Genomic DNA, 19,766 nt, shown 5'->3' with positions numbered 1-19,766 from the left:
ATATATTTTGACCTTTTTTACCTTTACCTATCCCTTAGTCTGTTAGACTGTTGGGGCACCAAGCAAGACTTGTCTACCGTCTTTTCCCATTCCTCTCTGTCCTTTGCCCTGTTTAGAACCTCTTTCAATGGCAGGCCCGTCCATTCTTTTATGTTGTCTTCCCATCGCTTTCTCTGTCTGCCTCTTCTTCTTTTTCCTGGTACTGTTCCCTGAAATAAGGTTTTTGCGAGTCCGAAGATCTTGTAATATGGCCATAGATTTTAAGCTTCCATTTTTTCACAGTAGTTAGCAGGCTATCATGGGGTCCGATCGCTGCAGTAACCCTGTATATTATTATTTGAGAAATTCTATAAAAATAATTTACAATACTAAGTTTTTAACATTTTGCATTTTTCGATTTTTTAAAAATGAAATGACAGCGTTTTTACACTTTTTGAACGACTCATTTATAGTACTTCTGGTATAAAAATTGTCCTCAAAATACCAGAATCTCTGTACCCCCTCAAACACCGACACTGATACATTGAACTACAAAGTATATTTTCATTCATAAAGAGATATCAATCATTTAAAGATAAACTTTACTAGTACCTCGAAACCATTTCCGAAGTAACCTTAGTTTGAAGAGGTTATACCTCACTGATCTCTGATAACAGAACTAGATAAGGGTGGCCTCTAATCTGAACATAAGAACCTTATGTGTATTCAGACAAATTTAATTATAACATGTAAGAGAAAAGTAAATAGAGAGACCACTGAACAAGTTGATCTAACACTCCAGTGAGTCTCATTACTTGTAGAGACAGCAGTAGAGAGGCTGAATATGACAATAATAGCAGCACGTTTTAACCCATTACTGTAGATATTTCTTTTAAAACGTTTGAAAATCACATTGCTTTTTAAACAGGATAAAATGAAGGTTGTTAAGGGTTAAGATTCAGAGTTTGGTTACATCCTAACACCATTTTATTACTTTGACTGCAAAAGACGAAGAATGTTGTTCAGTTTAGCGTGGAGTTTCCCATTTTGGCTCCAAAGAGTATCTAACTTCGTACTAAATAAATTGCCAAGGTGTCATCCATAGTTCCGTATATGTGCATTCTTGAGTCATTGCTGATTTATAGAATACTATGTCATCCATAAGCGACAATAAATTCAAGCCTTTTTAAAATGTGAAATTTCAGCCCCCACCCCAATAACAAAATTATTGACATAAAAATATGACTATACAAAGTATTAAAGGGACTAATTCAGCTTATACCACCACATCAGTCAAATATAATTTCATTTCCTTGTTGGATTCCAACTAAATAACTATTTTATTGATTCTTGTTTTGTCATGCACAAAATAAAAATTGTGCGAAATTTCAACTTCATCCGGGTGTGGTAGAAATAACGTGTACGAACGTTTTACCAGGCAGACAGATATAATGAGTTGATATTACCTTAGAAAAAAAAAAGAAACACTTATACCCCATCTCCCCCTCACCAAAATTTGAGGCCGAGGACAAAATCCGCTGTTTAATAAACCCTTTTAAGGTACGAAAACTGGGTACAATATGTATTTGTTTCGTGTGTGAATGTTGTTCGTATTTGCATCTATATTGTTATTGTTACAGTAGTTACGCTGAGGTGGTCAATTGTAGTCAGACGGAATTTCTATTTAATTGGACCAATAAAAAATATCTATCTTAAACTCATTTCCAAAGTGCCCAGATGTTTGACGTGTTCACTGCTCTATGCGCTATGTCACCTCAAAGTCATTTAGCATGTATTTATACTTAAGCCAAAATTTAACATGTATTCATAATTAAGCCAAAATTTAACATGTATTCATAATTAAGCCAAAATTTAACATTTATTCATAATTAAGCCAAAATTTAACATGTGTTCATAATTAAGCCAAAATTTAACATGTATTCATAATTAAGCCAAAATTTAGCATGTATTCATAATTAAGCCAAAATTTAACATGTATTCATAATTAAGCCAAAATTTAACATGTATTCATAATTAAGCCAAAATTTAGCATGTATTCATAATTAAGCCAAAATTGAAACATAAGTTGAGTTGGAATTTACGTATTAGTCGTCTACGCTTTCCGTCCAATGAGCATTTCTTGGGCTCTTACCGGTATGTAGCGCAGTCAATTCAGCTCCAAGTTTATTTGATTTTCTAAACTAGGTAAGAGCAACCTGACGTTTGATCAGGAGTATCCACAATGCAAAGTCAACTGCATTCATGCGAGGGGAAATGACTGTCATGATTGCAAAATATCTTTTTGAGTTAAAGGAAAAGTTCAAAGTGGCGAAGATAAAGAAGGCATGGTATAACTACAGGACTAGGAATAATTACAGAAAAGTAAATTATAATAGATTATAACTTTTATTTCAAAATACACTTATAATATATATTTTCATTGTTGCTTTTACTCGGCTATCAGAGGAGGTATAATGCTAATACCATGCAGAATGTCTTGTGGAAGTCGTGGCGATCTAATAGAAGGCAGGAGAGCCGCTAGTCGCCCACTTTGACGGTATACTGATGAATGCATACGTGACATGAAGCTCTTCAAAATCGACACTAACAGCATAGAAAAGTGGCACTGGATAGATCCACATGGTGAGTATAAATGAAGGGTCTCGGATTGCATATGCCATACACAATAGTTTTAGAAATAGGGGTGATAATACAAAGGCGCCTGGTGATTACAGATGCCCAACCCTGAGACCAAAGATGCGTATCAAGGATTGTCTTCTTTAGTTACAAGACGTTGCAAAAGGATGACACTATCTACTACCACATACCAGACCATAATGCAAATCAGAGCACGACTCTGGGCCTCCTATACCCATATCATCCTGAATAAATATGTAAAAGTAACAGAACATTTAAAAAAATATAATTAAAGTACAAATGTATTTTGTTGATAGTAAATACTCAATCCAACTTGTAGACATGATAAATTACTTTATTTTTTTGTTAAACACTGTAAACTGAAAGTACATTGACTTGTATTACAATAGTAGCCTATGTCGTCTCGCATCGTCATGTAGATAGTCTGATACACTTTAGTTCATCCCTTAGTCTGTTGAGCAGTTGGGGCACCATACATGATCTGTCGACCGTCTTTTTCCATTCCCCTAAGTCTTTTGCATTGAATGCTCTTTTAATGACAGGCCCGTCCATTGTTGGATGACTTTTTTTAATGCCTGTTTATACTTCAACCAGTAAATCTACTTTATTTTTGATCGCTTTTTTTGGAAAATTTTATTAAAATATTGAGCCTACTTAGTACCCACCAGGGTCTAGTGGTTGTGCATAATATGTTAATGGTTCACTTGCTGATACAAATTAGTTCGCTATTGATGTGTGTTGTTTGATTTCAATCTCTATTCGACCAATAAGATTACCCGGCGTGATATGAAGACCATTATAAGCCGTATGAGAAGCACTGGCGGATCCAGAACTTTGGAGTGGGGTGGGGCGATTTTTTTCCAAACCCTAACCCTAACGCCCAGTAAACCCTAACCCTATGCATAAACGTGCGTACAGCATATATATATATATATATATATATATATATATATATATATATATATATATATATATATATATATATATATATATATATATATATATATATATATATATATATTCGATATATGAGAATAAAATAAGACTGTTTCTCAATCTTCGGCGATAAAAAACAGAAACAAAAACAGTCTTTATCTTGCAAGCTTGGGGGTCTGGGAGAGCGCTGTAAGCTTCTTCAGTGGGGTTCGGGGCGAAGCCCCGACGCCAAAAGCGTTTTCTTGCATTTTTCACGGCTGAGACGCATTCTCCTGACATCTACAGCTCATTACTTTTTAGTGGTGTTCGTGGCGAAGCCCCGACGCCAAAAGCGTTTTCTTGCATTTTTTACTGCAGAAACGCATTCTTCTGACATCTACAGCTCATTATTTATCAGTGGGGTTCGGGGCGAAGCCCCGACGCCAAAAGCGTTTTCTTGCATTTTTCACGGCTGAAACGCATTCTCCTGACATCTACAGCTCATTACTTATTTGTGGTGTTCGTGGCTAAGCCCCGACGCCAAAAGCGTTTTCTTGCATTTCTCACTGCAGAAACGCATTCTCCTGACATCTACAGCTTATTATTCATCAGTGAGGTTCGGGGCGAAGCCTCGACGCTAAAAGCGTTTTCTGGCATTCTTCACTGCAGTAACGCATTCTCGTGCCCTACAGCTTATTATTCATTCTATTATAAAGTGCCTTTTGAATAATGAGAAAAATATTCTAATATGAATTTATAGTCCCTTAATACATTGCAAATAAAACTGATTTGTTCTTTGAAAAGATTAGATACCCCACATATTTAGATTAAGGTTTTGAGGATCGCCGTCGAAAAAAAAATATTCAATTAATAATATTCAATGAAATTCTAGCATACATTGTGAGTTATAGTCCTAAATTTATTTAACTAGAAAAATATGAGATAGAGTAAACGTTGGAAAAAGTCGACTAGGAAAAGATTATCTGGCTTTTGAACTCATCTCAACCGTGACTGTTATATTGAAAAATTTCGTTTGACGTATGATAAATTCATGTCAAATTACACAAACTCTGTCTGGAAAGGGCAAGGGCGGTAAAATGAAAACTATTAATTCTCGCTCCTTTTTATAATTTCTGCTATTGATTGCATTTTGCATTAAAGAATAGGGGTTGGGCGACTCGATATAAGAATTTACTTTATAGCATATATAAATTATATTAGTGACAGATTTTTTTAATTTTGTAATTTCTTACTATAATACAAAAAGAAAAAGTATTGGTTTGTCCGATGGGGGGAAGGGGATTGCATGTATCGCACTTCCACCTGTTTATATTATATAGATATTCGACTAATTTTGTTCACATACTATGATTTCTCCATAAAAGTAGGACCGCCCCACCCCACTCAAAGGGTTTAGATGGGAAGGGTGGTGGATGTATTCGCACCTCCCCTTCCAATCGGCCAACAGGTGAACGAAATTATATAAAGACCGGTTAAAATACCAATAACAAGTTTTAATCATATAGATATTTAATTGATTCTGTTAGCAAGCTGTGATTTCTACAAATAAATAGGACCGCCCCCCCACTCGAAAGTTTATGGTGGGGGGGGGGCGGATTGATGCCATCGCCCCCTCCCGACCCTACCAAATCGGCCAAAATACTAGAAGGGGGGGGGGCGAAATAATCTAAAAATAGGTTGAAATATAAATAATTAGTATATATTATTAACATAAGTAATAAATTCGCATACAAATTGTGTGAATTCTATACTATAATTCGTCCGCCCCCCCCCCTCGGGGGGTAGGCCGAGTGGGGGGGCGATCGCCCCTACCGCCCCCCCCCCCCCCTGGATCCGCCAGTGATGAGAAGAAGAAGAGAGAGAAAGAGATCGGCTTGCAGTAAACGAAAGAAAAACAAAGACTTTTATCTTGGTATAAGTGAATAGAAAAATTCTGGGTTTTTGCTGTAAATGTAAAAGTTTTCCGTGATCGAATATTTGTTTTAATCTCTTGAACAGACATAGAAATTTGTTTTTGACATAATGTTAGCGCAAGCTTAATTGAAGCCAATAAATAATAATAATTAGATTTATAACAAAAAGTAGATACTTCCTTACATTTGCGAGTTGACTTAAAATGGAATATCTGTCACGTAGATGATTGCACCATTTTGGAATTAATTTATACTCATTCTGAAGGAAATAAAAGCTATTTTGAAATCATCACCATTTTAAAAAAAAAGTTTATTTTCTAGGAAACGTTACAAGTGCTTGACCTACTTTCATTTACTTCTTTAGGCCTGCCTTGTTTCGGCTGAACGGAAATGGAATCTCCTTAGTGGTTTGTGCTATGGTCAAGTAGCGTCAGTGGTGTAGTTAGGGATTTGGGGGACCGAAGGGGGGTTTGACCTCTGTAGGGACACCTGCATTTGACATTCGACATTATGACATAAGATAAAGGCGTAATGTTCAAGGTAAAAACAAATTTTGGACACTGATTTGGCCCTCCCCTCTCCAAAGTGGGCGCCAGGGTGGATTTTCAAATAAGAACCTCCTTTACTCCATCGTAGCTACGCCACTGAGTAGCGTGCTTTACTAGTCTGCTGTTTTTGTTTTAAGGTCAAAATGTTCATTTAAAGAACAAAATAATTTCTTTACTATTTAAAAACAATAACTCCCCATATGAAACAATTATACAAAGCAACAACAAAAACAAAACAACAACAGTGGCATAGCTAGAAATTTACCATCATTTGGAAGCCCAGGAAGCTTAACCTCTGCCCCTGCATTTTTGACATTCGACATCATGACATGAGATAATGGCTAAATATTTAAAGTAATATTTAAAGTAATAAAAATTTTCGAACACTCATTTTGGGGACCCCTTCAAGTGGGGTACCCATTCAAGCGGGGGAACGGGGTGATTTCAAATTTCCGCGACTACCCACCCTAGCTACGCCACTGCAAAAAACACTAACAAAAGAAACATAAAAAAAATAAAAAACATGATTATTAAAATGAGAAGAAGAAACAAAACATTTTATTGTTAAAGAATTTAAAAGAAGTTCAATCCTACAACCGAGGCCACTGCACCGGATGCAAGTAAGTGGCCTAGCCCCACCGAGCCCACAGCGCCGGCTGACTGCATTGATGACAATAAAGACATCCCTACTCCAAATTTGTACACCCCAGACATGAAAGAGGCAGCCATGGATCCTGCAGAAATACCTGCTGTAAACATTATGTTCATATCAATTTACTTTGTTTGTTCAAACATAAACTAAAAAGAAAAGAAAACATTAAAAAGAGAAAATAAATTAATAATAAATTATTAAATTAATAAGCAGCTAAACTTTGGCTTAAAATGTTTCTAAAAAAGTGTTTGTAGCAGTAATGTAAGTTTAGTTTCCATTTAAAGCCTTGCGATCTATAGGGCAAATGATGTAAAGGTTATCTGTTTCTGTGGCCTACGGTTAACGAGGGTGTCATGTGACCAGCACAACGACCAAACGCCTTTACTTGTCCCCAACTAATGTCAGGTACCCATTAGCCCGGCTACGCTATTCTTCCTCAACGTGGCACTCGGGTGGAAACGATCACTAGAGGAAGAGATTAGGCCAAATGAATAGCAAAACAAAACTCCTGTGGGCGTGTCCAAGGGAATGCGAGAGCTTTTCCATTGCACTGTGCGGAGTTGAAAGAGAGCTTTCACGTTCCTGTCGATAATCCATGCTGCGTTCCTCAAGGGACCGCTACACTAATGGCGAGTTCTGCATGTTTAGCTTGGTACATCACAGTAAAATGGCGGATGTTCCCAGTGTGCTCGGCCTTCGGCCATGCATTCTAGTCCATTCGCCCGGAGTGCCAGATTCATCGGAGATAGCAATGCTTAACATAGGCATTGATTTGGATCTATTCCAGACAGAACGGTCGTTCAAGCAAGCTTACAAGCCTAGAGCTCGAAGAGACTTCAGCTCAGCTCTTTTGACAATTATACGGTACCCATTAGAACTGGGTTGACTCAGAGGCGTCTGAAGATCCCGAAATAAAAAATTCCAGTCTTCGAACCCGGAAAAAAATCTGGAACCGTGACCCTTAGGCAGCTTGCAGCATACAGTGCTACACCCAAAACCATTCCTTTGTTTGGGTATAGCTGCGAGGCAACAGAGGTTTGATTTCAGAGTTTTCCTTATCCTGGGTAGGTAGCCAGCCAAGGGTAACGAGCAACGAGTATCCTGTATCTGCGCCACACCTTAATCTTACATGGTGGACTGCTTGTCAAAGGCTATGATAGTCGTATGCCGTTCGAAGCATTTTCGATACATAAGTGTGTTTGTGATTTTTTCATTACCGCTTTCGGCAATTTTCAACCTTAGGGATCATTTTTTAAACAGTGAATAATTAAACCGCAAAGGATCTGTTTAGTTGAAGTTGTTGGGGGGTATTTTTAGGAAATTAGAACACGAGTGTCGGAAATGTACATGGTCCACAAGTCAAAAAATTTGGGGGACCACTGTCTTTGATGATGTCAAAAACATCCAGAGACAGTGTAACTGTAATGACCTATAAGTATGTGCATGTGTGAGGGCGAGTGTGCTTAGTTGTGTTATGTACTAGTTTAGAGAGTAGGTTAGTTGTTTTTTTTAGAAAATATATTGTGCATTGTTTTTAGCGACGGTAAAAGTAGTGACGTAGTAAGACAGACGAATAACGTCGGAGACTAGACAAACAAGGGAGCAACATGGCGTTAGTATAGAAGTAGTTTATTTTGGATGTTAGTTAGAAATAGCGACATTTATGAAGACTAGACGGATTTCCCAGTGATAAAAAAAGGTCTCATTTCATAACAGTGAAAGTCGATATCAAGTATATTGTTAACTTGTAATGTTGTGTGGCTAATGTGAAGTAATAATTAAGATAGAAGTAAAGACAGATAGCCTACAACGGTTGAATGTAAATGGTTGACTATGCCTAGAGCCATTCAAACAGACACCACTTACAAGTTACACACTCAGGACGTGGCGACATGTTGACTGATGTGCTTTTTAAAAAGTGGCATGCTTACGATTGTTTTCTTTTTAGTTTATTTCTCGTATAATCTTTGTATTCGCCAGTTATCTAGATAGTTTAGTTCTTTTCTTGTGTGGAGTTTAGTGGAGTTAAATTGCAACTTTACTGTACATGCTCTGTACAGCTGCATTATACTAGGTAATACGTTGATATAAAAGATATTTCTTATTGTGTTCCATGTAAGATGAAAGAATATGTCTAATATGTAATCAAGGCAAATACGACTACGTAGAAGGAATCACTGGACTAGATATTGAATTAAAATCTTATAAAACGTTTTGTTGTAATGACAGTTGAAAACCTACTATCGTATTAATCAAGGCTTCAATGCGATTCAGTTTTTGTCTGAAATATTAACATATTTAGCCATTGAAAAAAAATGTATGAATGACAACACCAGCCTACCTGTGCCGAATCCTAACAATGGAAGAACCACTGGTCCAATCAATGCTGCAGTTGCGGTTGGTACTGCCACACCTCCAAACATTATTAGTAAGGTTGCCATATCGTGTTCAGTCTAAACAAAAACCTATGTGACCGAAAAATCGCAAAATTAGTTTTTAAAGCACTAGATTCCAAATGGCTTTTAAAGTGTAATGTATGTTAAACATGTTAGCATAATAAGAACAATACTAGAATAAGATAAATCCATCATCACTCCTTTGAGTTCCTCGTGGAACATAGGGCCATCATATATCCAGTGCTGCCTTACTTTTCTATCCAATAATGATGAGCATGAAAGTACATCAGGTTAAAAACAAAACAAAACAAATGAATATCTGTAAAGTATTCGTAATTAAACAGTTAACTAACTCTACATCTAAAGAGATCTACTGTTTTAAATAGTTCCTCTCCATAGATTCAGACCGCTGCGTAGTAATATGGTTATTTCTGTACAACTCACCTTTTTGTTGTCTTATTGTAGGTTTAAAGGTTATATAAACATCAAATAGGTGAATGAATTATTATTATTATTATAGCTTTTATATAGCGCTACTTTCATGCTAATAGCATGCTCAGAGCGCTTTGGTCCAATCTCATTTGTGGACCAGGTGGGGGGAGGGGTATCTAGGAGTTGGTTTTCCGTGCTGCATTTAGGCGCTCAGTAAACACAACTCGAGTCAGGTGTCGAACCTCGAGCACCGTTCTAGGTAGCCAAGCCGAGCCATGTTCAAGCGCACTTGGCCTCTCCACCACGCTTCCCAATTATTTAAACAGTGTCAATCCATCATTTACTTCACAAGAAAATATTCTTTGACAAAACTCTCGAAGCCAAAAGTTAAAAGTGAAAGCATTTTCACCATTCTTAGAACTATTGACTAGATTGAAATCCTTTCACGATTTTATGTTAACAGACGTTTAGTTCGTTGTCTTAATTTGATGCATTGTATTTCTTATTTGTATGCGTTGGGAGGGAGGGACTGATGTGTGGGCGACATCGTTCCGACTACTTCTAATGCCCAGGCATTCATCTCATTTCCGTGAGATGATCAATAGTCGCTTCGCTACTGAAGTGATATTAAATGATTATATTTGTGACTTATAATGCGACACCAAGCTACATTAGCATATACACTGGGCACTTACAGGGCACTAACTGGGCACTAACTCAATTACTTTTGTAAATTTGTTGATCGTTTAGAATGCTACCGTGCTGCGTTGAGGCTCAATGCAAACTCGAGGAAGCACTAATGAAATTATTTTCAAATTTCATTAATAGGGATTATGTTTCTCAACCACACGTATGTGTGTTTTTGTTAAAAAAAATATTTCTCAAGGACATTGTTAAAAAAGAATAAGATAACTTATAATTATTGTTACATACATACCGAGAGTTGAGATGACATGGAGGCCAATACGAGGAAAGCGCAAACAAAGAGATCCTTTTACGACTTAGCGCCATACCTTCATGAAGACCTCAGAGCAGTGGACACAAGGCGGGAAGAGGCTTCAGACATTGCCTGTTACAGATCTTTGTGGAGGCAACTTGCCGCGAGAGGATCTAAGTCTTGTGTAAGTAAGACTCACTCAAAACTTTTTACCATAACGATGTACAACGAGGAAAAAATTTCCACCATTTTTTGCAGTCAGTGAAGAAGAAAACTTTTGATGAGACGTTCTGAACTGTCTTTTTGAGATCAACATTGCGGCAGAGTCTCTCTAGAAAACGATACAGACCTTTTTTGTTTTAACTCTTTATCTTTGTAATTATTTTTTCTAGTTCTGACAGAATTGTTCATTTTCCACATTTTTACATTCAACCCTGGTATGGTTAAATTTCAATTACATTTTAGTTTGTAATCAGCAAACATTACACTACGTATAGAATTAAAGTAGAATGCAAGCTCTTTTTATTTCAAAGTTTAAAAGACTAAGACTAAGACTAAAACCGCTTTATTGATCTTTACGAAAATTTGTTGTGATTACAAGGAATACACATAAATACGACTCTTTCCCAGAAATTAATTTAATAAGGTCAAATCAAAGATGGTATCGTTAATTAGGAGGGAAAGAGTTAAAAAGTCCTTATTAGAAGATGAAACTAATTTAAGTGTTTTGCTCTTCGTAATGCCGGTAATGTCTTTTGTTTAAATTATATTCAAATATTGATTAATAACAATGCAAATACACTTTTTTTTTGCTTATTGAAAGATTTTAACTGAGTAAATAAGATGCCTTTGGAGGTAAACTGAAAGCTTTTTAAAAGTCGTATTCGAAAAACAAAACTAATGAAAACTAATTGACTAACTTAATAAGTTTCTTTTTTGATTGTTTGTTTGTTACTTGGTTTCTATTCAAGCCTGGATTTAAAACTACTCTGGATAGTAGAGTGACCGGTGGTGTAGTAGGTGGTTCATGGTAGAACCAAACTGATAGTAGATCGTTGTAGGCGTTATATATCTTAACTAATAAAACTTCAGATAACTTGAATAACTTTCTTTTGTGAATAAATTAACAGACACTTTATTTATAAGATAATCAAAATGAAGTTGAAATGAGATAAAATAACGGTAGCAGGCTTTAATAATAATATTCTACAATAAAATCTAACTCACTACAATAACACAACCATTCAGTCTTACGTTCTGAAGTCGTCTCCCCTAACTAAGACCAAGTGACGACAATGCCACCTATGTTGCGCTATTCACAACCAATCGCTAACAATCTCGCCTTCACCATATAAACACACACACACACACACACATTCCATAACAATCGTTAAAATGTGCCCCCCTCCCCCCATACGCTGTTAGGGTGGACGATACCACAGTTTGAGAAGCACTGCTTTATTTTCCGTTTGAGATAAAAAGAAAAACGCGTCTCCGGACTTAACTCAGGAATAGCATTTCGAAAGCTAGACGCATTTTCTAACTTTTAAATGCTTACATTATATACGAAATCTATAACTTGTGTGAATACATGGATAGCAGCTAGCGTAACAGCTTATTCAATCAATGTAAACCTTTTTTGTATATTATTATCAAATCAATAATCATTGAAACAAGGGACAACAATACATCTGTCAGTACCGTAGTCTCACATGTATATATCAGGGCATCTTAACAATGTTGCTCTTTAAAATGTTACTAAACAAATAAATCACGAAATTCGATTTTGTTTTATTTTAAGTAAATGCACAGCCATAATAAATTAATAACTTTTCAATGATAATAAGTCAACAATATGGCTTTATATTTGTTATGTCTCAGATTTGTTTTGTTCAATACGTTTTCTTGAAAAAAATTATTGATGGCGTACCGAAGGCCATTGGTGATGGAGGTTAAGGGCGTCAAAATAGTTATCAAAACAATACAGAAAATATCATAGAATTCTATTGCTAAGTTCGTTAAATTCGAAATTCATTTACAACATTGTGAGTTTAAGTGATGACATTTTTGTATGCAAATATGAATTATGTATTTTGGGGACGAAGGAAACCAACATGCCTTGCGTCCCCCAGGCGCTGAGTACCCTGGATACGCCACTGAAAAGAGTCTTCCTTTGGTTTTGTCATTCTTTATATATAGATCTCTGGGTTAAGTGTTAATTTATTGAAACTGTTTAATGTGGGGAAAAAATAAAGTTATATCGCACTAACCACATAATCTACCAATTATAACACTTGCTAGACTGTGTATTAGCATCACATTAAATTCACAGTATGTACTATGCCTTTTTTCAACTTAACGAATAAGATGTTTTGAATTACTTACCCTTATTCCAGGAGGACACAATGATAACAAAATTATTCGCGTACGAACGAAAACAAAAAAATTGCGAATTTTTTTTTTCTTTAAGAAAAGAAAAAAAAATTGACAAAGCATTATATGATTGCAGTACACGATGGATCCAAGGCTATAGCAAAGAATCTCGGTGTGATTCGCTCAGTGTGTGACGGAATAGTATTTGGAAGGAGGCTTACCTGAGGTGGGGGGGGGGAGTTTATAAATAAGTAAACATGACAACAAAAGCACGTACACATCCATACTAACTTGAAAAATACGAGAAAAATAAAATGTATACAAACATACTTGAAAACATTAACTTACATAACATTTTTATAACAAGAATAAAAATGCACAATGTCTTAATACATAATACATCTTAATACATAATACATCTTAATACATACAGAAGAACACACACAAAAGAAGTTGACATAAATACATAGTAGTTTAGTAGACACAGAAAAGAGAAAGAAAGAGAGATATAAGCAGTATTTGATGCCCTGATAAAAACTAACGTCGCAAATGTTTTTATTTATTATTTTCCCCTCTTGTCTCTTTAACCTGAGCATATATAAACTAGAAATCAATAATCGTATGGCCCATTACAAAAAAAAAGGAAGACACATTATGTTAAATATTGTTCACTTTTATAATATCGTGAAATAATTCAGTATTTTAAAGATTTTTAGTTCTCTAAAACATGGATGCTCTCAGTCGCAAAAAAAAAAATAAAAAAAAAAACTAAAATTCACCTAGCTACCTGGCTCAAATGTCTACGTAATAATAAGGTGTTTGATCCTAATCACTTGGAATTAACATTTAGAAAAATAATGGACTTTAGGGTAGAGAATTATCTAGTTTGATTTTCATATTCCTGTATAATGCTCATGTAGTTTTTCAGAAATAGGGTGTTGGGGGTCAGGGATATCTGATATTGTGTTGATTGTTCTGGAGTAGAGTATACTTGTATCATTTTTCTGTCTTTAGGGGGTTCATTGGTTAGGTAGTATGTCTTTGATATTAAATAATATTTCTATTACTGTTATTATATTTTTAGGTTAATCACTTTTCAATTGTTTATGATTTAATACTTGTGAATTATGGTAACTTACAAATAAAAACATATTAAAAAAAAAAAAAGCCCACAAAAGAGGCAAGATGGCCCATAAAAGAGGCATATAAAGCCCAAAAAAGAGTCAAAGAAAAGAGGCATAAAGCCCAAGGATTCCTATGATGATAAAGCTAAAACTGAATAGCGCAAATTCTGAGGTTTCCTTTAAAAAAAAAAAAAAAAAAAAAAAATTCACCTAGCGGTAAATGATAACTCTCGTATTTTTTGTTGTTGTTGTTTCTAGTCAAACCGTATAACCTCTTATGCTAGACAGCAAAAAAAAAAACAACAAAAACAAAACCTTCCTTTTTAGATTGTAAGGAGAGTATCCATTCAGACCTAACGGTCTATATGGGGCAGATGATGTAAAGGTCATCTGTTTAAAACAAAACCTTCCTTTTTAGATTGTAAGGAGAGTATCCTTTCAGACCTTACGGTCTATATAGGGCAGATGATGTAAAGGTCATCTGTTTCTGTGGCCTACGGTTAACAAGGGTGCCATGTGGCCAGCACAATGATCAACATCATTTACTTTTCCCCAGCTAATATCGGGTACCTTTTGGAGCTGGGTGGACTCAGGAACGGCCTAACGATCTAGAAATTACAAATCTCAGTCTTCACCCTCAACTCCTTAGTTCTGAAACTTAGCAACTGCGCCACCTTTTAGATGGAATATACAGTAAGACGTCCCTTTTAAGAAAGAACCTAAATAAAAACGTCCCTTTTAAGAAAGAACCTAAATAAAAACGTCCCATTTAAGAAATTACCTAAATTAAAACGTCCCAATTAGGAGATACCCCAATAAGTCATCCAATATTACTTCAGTAAAACCTCTCACGCTTATTGTTCATTAGCTCAAGTCTTGAATTTTTGCTTGTTATTTATTTATCAATTCATAAATACTTAAGTTGTTTTCATAAAATACTTAAACTGATTAATAAATCAATAATATTCTTTTTAAATGAAGGTAATTTTATCATTTCATTGATTACGAACATTGCATCTTGAGATCAATAAAATCTAATTTATTGTTGAATTTATATTTATTTTCTTGTTTTAAACGAAAAAAGAAATCCTAGACAGATGGGTGCAAAAGGGCAATTTTCAACACCAATTACTTACTACAGAAGTCTTCAACACTATGGAACAGGTCGAGATCATCTGTGAAACATCCAGGATCTATTTCTTGACATGTGCCATTTCTGCATTGCCATTTCCGTTGAGAACAAAAAACTATACAAAGAAATGTAAATTAAGAACAAGTCAATGTTTTACTGTTAAAATTTATTTTCTGTCTTAAAATTCATAGTTTAATAAAAAAAATTATTTTAATATATGATATGAGCGAAACAACAAAAGCGTGCAACAAGTTCATCAAAATTGAATGAAGCGGAGGCGTGTCGTGGTTGAGTGGGCCTACAAATCGGTTTCGAATCTCGATGAAGACTGGGATTTGGAATTTCATAATTTATTAGGATACCCCTGAGTTAATCCAACTCTAATGGGTGCCTGACATTTCTTTGGGGGAAAGTCGGCTTCGACGTATCTTTTAGTTATCGATAATTTTTTTTTTTAATTTTATTCGAAATTGAAACTATAGGTTGTTAAGTCTCAGCGACATATCGTGGAAAATGGGTAGTGGTGGTGGCTGAGATAAAAAACAAACAAACTTGAACAATGATGACCAAACACATTTAATTTTCTACCTTGAGTTTAATCAAACTTCAACTTAATGACAGTCAATATTATTTGAAAACCTCAGAAACCTTTACATTATAGGCCTTACAGAGGTCTCACATGGCAACTTTACTTTTATCATCCCTCTTTACAGTTATTCTCAGCTGACGATTTCTTCATTGAGTCAAAAAAAACAAAACAACAACAACAAAAGATTGTGCCCAATAATGGGCCTAAACGCTGAACCTCTGACATGACAACCTATGGTCACTTGAGACTAATCAAGCCAATCATTATAGAAAGCATGAGCGCAATCCTGCGATGTCGCTAACTGTGAGGAGACCTACAACTCTTCGCCGACGTCACGACTTGTGGCATGGCAACGAGTTATTGATCACTACTACCCACATGTTGTGACGTCACGACTTGAGGCATGGCAACGAGTTATTGATCTCTACTACCCACAGGTTGTGACGTCACGACTTGAGGCATGGCAACGAGTTATTGATCTCTACTACCCACAGGTTGTGACGTCACGACTTGAGGCATGGCAACGAGTTATTGATCTCTACTACCCACAGGTTGTGACGTCACGACTTGAGGCATGGCAACGAGTTATTGATCTCTACTACCCACAGGTTGTGACGTCACGACTTGAGGCATGGCAACGAGTTATTGATCTCTACTACCCACAGGTTGTGACGTCACGACTTGAGGCATGGCAACGAGTTATTGATCACTACTACCCACAGGTTGTGACGTCGATGGTCCATGTTGTGGACTACAATAACGATTATTTTCGAATGGGGAGGGGGGGGTAAACAAACTTTTACGTTTTTAAAATATAGAATGTATTAATTATTAGGGAGGAAATAATCGCTCTTACAAAGTTTGTGAGGTGTATAAAAGAGGAAAGGTCTTTTTCTTAACCCTTTTAAACATTATTTTGCTTGAAGTTAGTCACTAGGAGAAAAGGGTCAAGTTTCAGGGATCGATAATTGCATATATTTTAAAGGAAACGCATTCAAATAATTAACAAGAGTCAACAAAAAGTCTCTAACCTGACAACAAAAACGATTCAATGGTTTTCAAATTGAAGAAATTATATTGACTATTGAAGTATGTTAATATGTAGAAATATCATGGTGAAGTGACTCGCTTTGCTAAATATTTAGTCTGCTACTTATATGACTATATGGCATTAGTATGAATAAACTGAACAAAGAGTTACTCACTAGAGTTGGTGGCGCCGTCTGTACAGTTGGTGGCTGTGCACCGTTGATTAGCTTTGACAGTACACTGACCATTTTGACATGACCAGGTCCTCACAGAACTTTCAGCTGGGAGAACAAAATTATTTGGTTATACATATTTAAACTAAACTATAATGTTTGAGTGAAACAGGTGCGAACGTACATTCCTTTGTGGCTATCGTTATAACAGCTTGTTATGTATAACGCACACATTGCAAGACACATATCAATATATATAATAATGGTATTAATATATTTTATTACTATTATTTTTTGTTGCTGTTATAAGGAATCAAGAAAATATTAGAATTTCATTGTCACTATTACCATCTTTATCACCAGCATTATTAGTATCATCGTCATCCTGTTGGACTTCCTCTTCATTATCATGGACAAATCAACAAATTTGTTGTCGAGATTGGTATTTTGTTGTCATTATCATCGTCATCACCCTCATCATTATTACAATCCTCATCCCTCTACTTCTTAGCTTCACCATAACAATTTATTTTAAAAGTGTCCGCTTCGTTAAAATCACCAAATCACCATCATTCGTACTCTTTGCGTTTTGAGGATGCACTGTAGATACCCACTACCCTAGTCATCCATCCTTGTTAGTCACATAAGTGTATCAAGAGTCAGGTCGGTCCAATCTTGTATTTTCGTAGGTCATGTTTTTATCGGGCCGGGTGTTTTTTGTGTTGGGTGTGTGTGTGTGTGTGGGGGAAACACAAGTAAATAGCTAAAAAATAGCTAAGAGAAGCTTAGCTAAGTGAATAGCTAAGCGGGAAACGTGGTCAGTTGGCTAAGTACGCTTATTTGGCTTGGCTACCTATGACACCCGACTCGAGCAGAGTTGTGTTTACTGAGCGATAAAGGCAGCACGGAAAAACCTTCTCCCATTGGTCCTAAAACAAGATTGGACCAAAGCGCTTTGAGATTGCTATAAGCATGAAAGTAATGCTATACAAAAGCTATAATTATTATTAACCTAGGTTGATCTAGATTGAACTATTTTTTTTTCTAAATTACTTCAACTAGAGAATAGAGTGATGTGTCAATGGGTAGTAGCGTACAGAGACAAGGGTTTCTTCTTCATAGCTGTATATGTTGGTCGCTAAACATGCCATAAAAAAGGTTTTGTTTGTAAACACCTTTGTCTATTATAGGAATCACAATACAGTTGGCATCAATTATTACTTCAAGGAAAACATTAGCTACATACCGCACTAAGTGAAGGGAGGCGACGTAAAGGAAAGCTATGGACAGCGAATGACCTCAGCTCTTGATCGAAAAATAGCCAAGCAAAAATTTAACTCTCTGTCACCAAAGCCACATTTACCAGCAATGAATGTGGACGTGAATGTCCCTCCAGAAGATGTTGTCATGTATCAGTTTTAGAGCCCCTGTAATATTTGGTTACTAGTGGTCACTTAACTATTGCGTGCGGTCAGCATGAGATTTTTGCTTGGTCAAGTGAACACCTCAGTTGCTCTTAGACTCTCAGAGCGAGAGGAGTGCTATGGATATTTTTTGACAACAGAGTTATGTATTAGTATTGAAGTATTGAAGTTATTATAATTGATTTGAATTCGGGATTTTTTCCTTGGATATGTATAATGTGTGATGGCTGAAGTTGCCAATATCTTTTGTGATTTGTTTCTATATGTAATAAAATCCATGTCTGCTGACCAGAGTGTTTATTAATAATTCTAAATGTTGTCATTGGAGAGTCTAGTATATTAGTGTTCTCACGCACCTGCAAATCTAGTGCGTGTGAGATAATTATTTAGTTAAGAACATTATAGTAATACCAGAAGAGGTATCTACAACACTCAGAGACATTCGCGTCATCACAGATGTCTCTATCGCCATGATGAAATTATAAGGACTGATGGACGCCAACTTATAAAGTCCCTAGACTAGTAAGAATACGTTGTTGGAGTTACGAAATAAATACGATGTGTTGTACCAGGGTCGACGGTTCCATTGCCATTATAATGTCCAAACAGATTTTGTAAATTATTTTTTTATACATAAAATAATAAAAGAAAAACTAACAAATATATGGATTTAAAAATGTAGCCATTGTTTTTGATAAGGGGTCGGAATGTCTTTGTTAAAGGATTATTTTTTTTTACATTTTATTGGAAATTGAAAATATAGTTTAGTTAAGTCTCTGCGACATATCGTGGAAAATGGAAAAGGGGTAGTGGTGATGGCTGAGATTTAAAAAAAAAAGGCTTTAACAATGATGACCATACACGTTTAATTTCCTAATTTGCGTTTAATCAAATTTCAGCTTAAAGACAAAACCTATTTTATGTTTAAATTAACAATTAAATAGTCATTAAAAGTCAAATGTACTCACAGTCACTTGAATCTAAAAGAAATAACAAAGATGATAAACAAATAGCAATGCTGGAAAAGATTCTGCTCGTTCGCCTCATTGCTCTAGTGATAAGTGTATAGACTGATTGGTGTACATACACATCAGTGGCAGTACTTATAGTAGTAGCCAGTTGGCATAGGCGACGAAAACCCAACAGGAAACACTTAGAAGATGAGAAACAGACATGAAGTAAGATGCAATCAGGAAACAATGAAAAGGGAAACAACTCATTGAGGTTTATTTCTGTCCACAAAGATGTTCATGTCTTTTATTGTCAAAAAGGGTTCTAACTATCTGACACGAGCCGACCCGCGGCGTAGCATACGCCGTTATATAGCGACGGGTGAACGCTTTCTGAAAGACACAGTTGTCCAAATGGGGTGGGTTGTTGGGCGACGTAGAGAATTATATATAAAGAGAAGATTACTTGTTCTCCCTCAGCCCCTCTTTTTTTTTCTGAGCCGCACTCTCTGTCACCGGGA

At 35.9% G+C, this 19,766-nt stretch overlaps 1 long non-coding RNA gene across 2 annotated transcripts; it reads right to left on the bottom strand.

Moving 5' to 3' along the window:
• Window positions 1–14,246: 14,246 nt before the first annotated feature.
• Window positions 14,247–19,395, bottom strand: LOC106078133 (uncharacterized). Of its 2 annotated transcripts, XR_008779208.1 has the most exons (4): window positions 19,264–19,395; window positions 16,875–16,979; window positions 14,699–15,195; window positions 14,247–14,667 (listed from the first exon to the last, which is right to left on the bottom strand). It is a non-coding gene; the product is annotated as an uncharacterized LOC106078133 (long non-coding RNA). The 2 variants fall into 2 exon arrangements; XR_001219797.2 differs by having other exon boundaries at window positions 14,247–15,195.
• Between the last annotated feature and the right edge of the window lie 371 nt (window positions 19,396–19,766).

The sequence above is a fragment of the Biomphalaria glabrata genome, chromosome 8 (genome assembly GCF_947242115.1).
Source record: "Biomphalaria glabrata chromosome 8, xgBioGlab47.1, whole genome shotgun sequence".
Taxonomy (NCBI): Eukaryota; Metazoa; Mollusca; class Gastropoda; family Planorbidae; genus Biomphalaria; species Biomphalaria glabrata.
The sequence above is the reverse complement of the archived record's forward strand: the minus strand, read 5'-3'. Positions and strand labels throughout refer to the sequence as shown.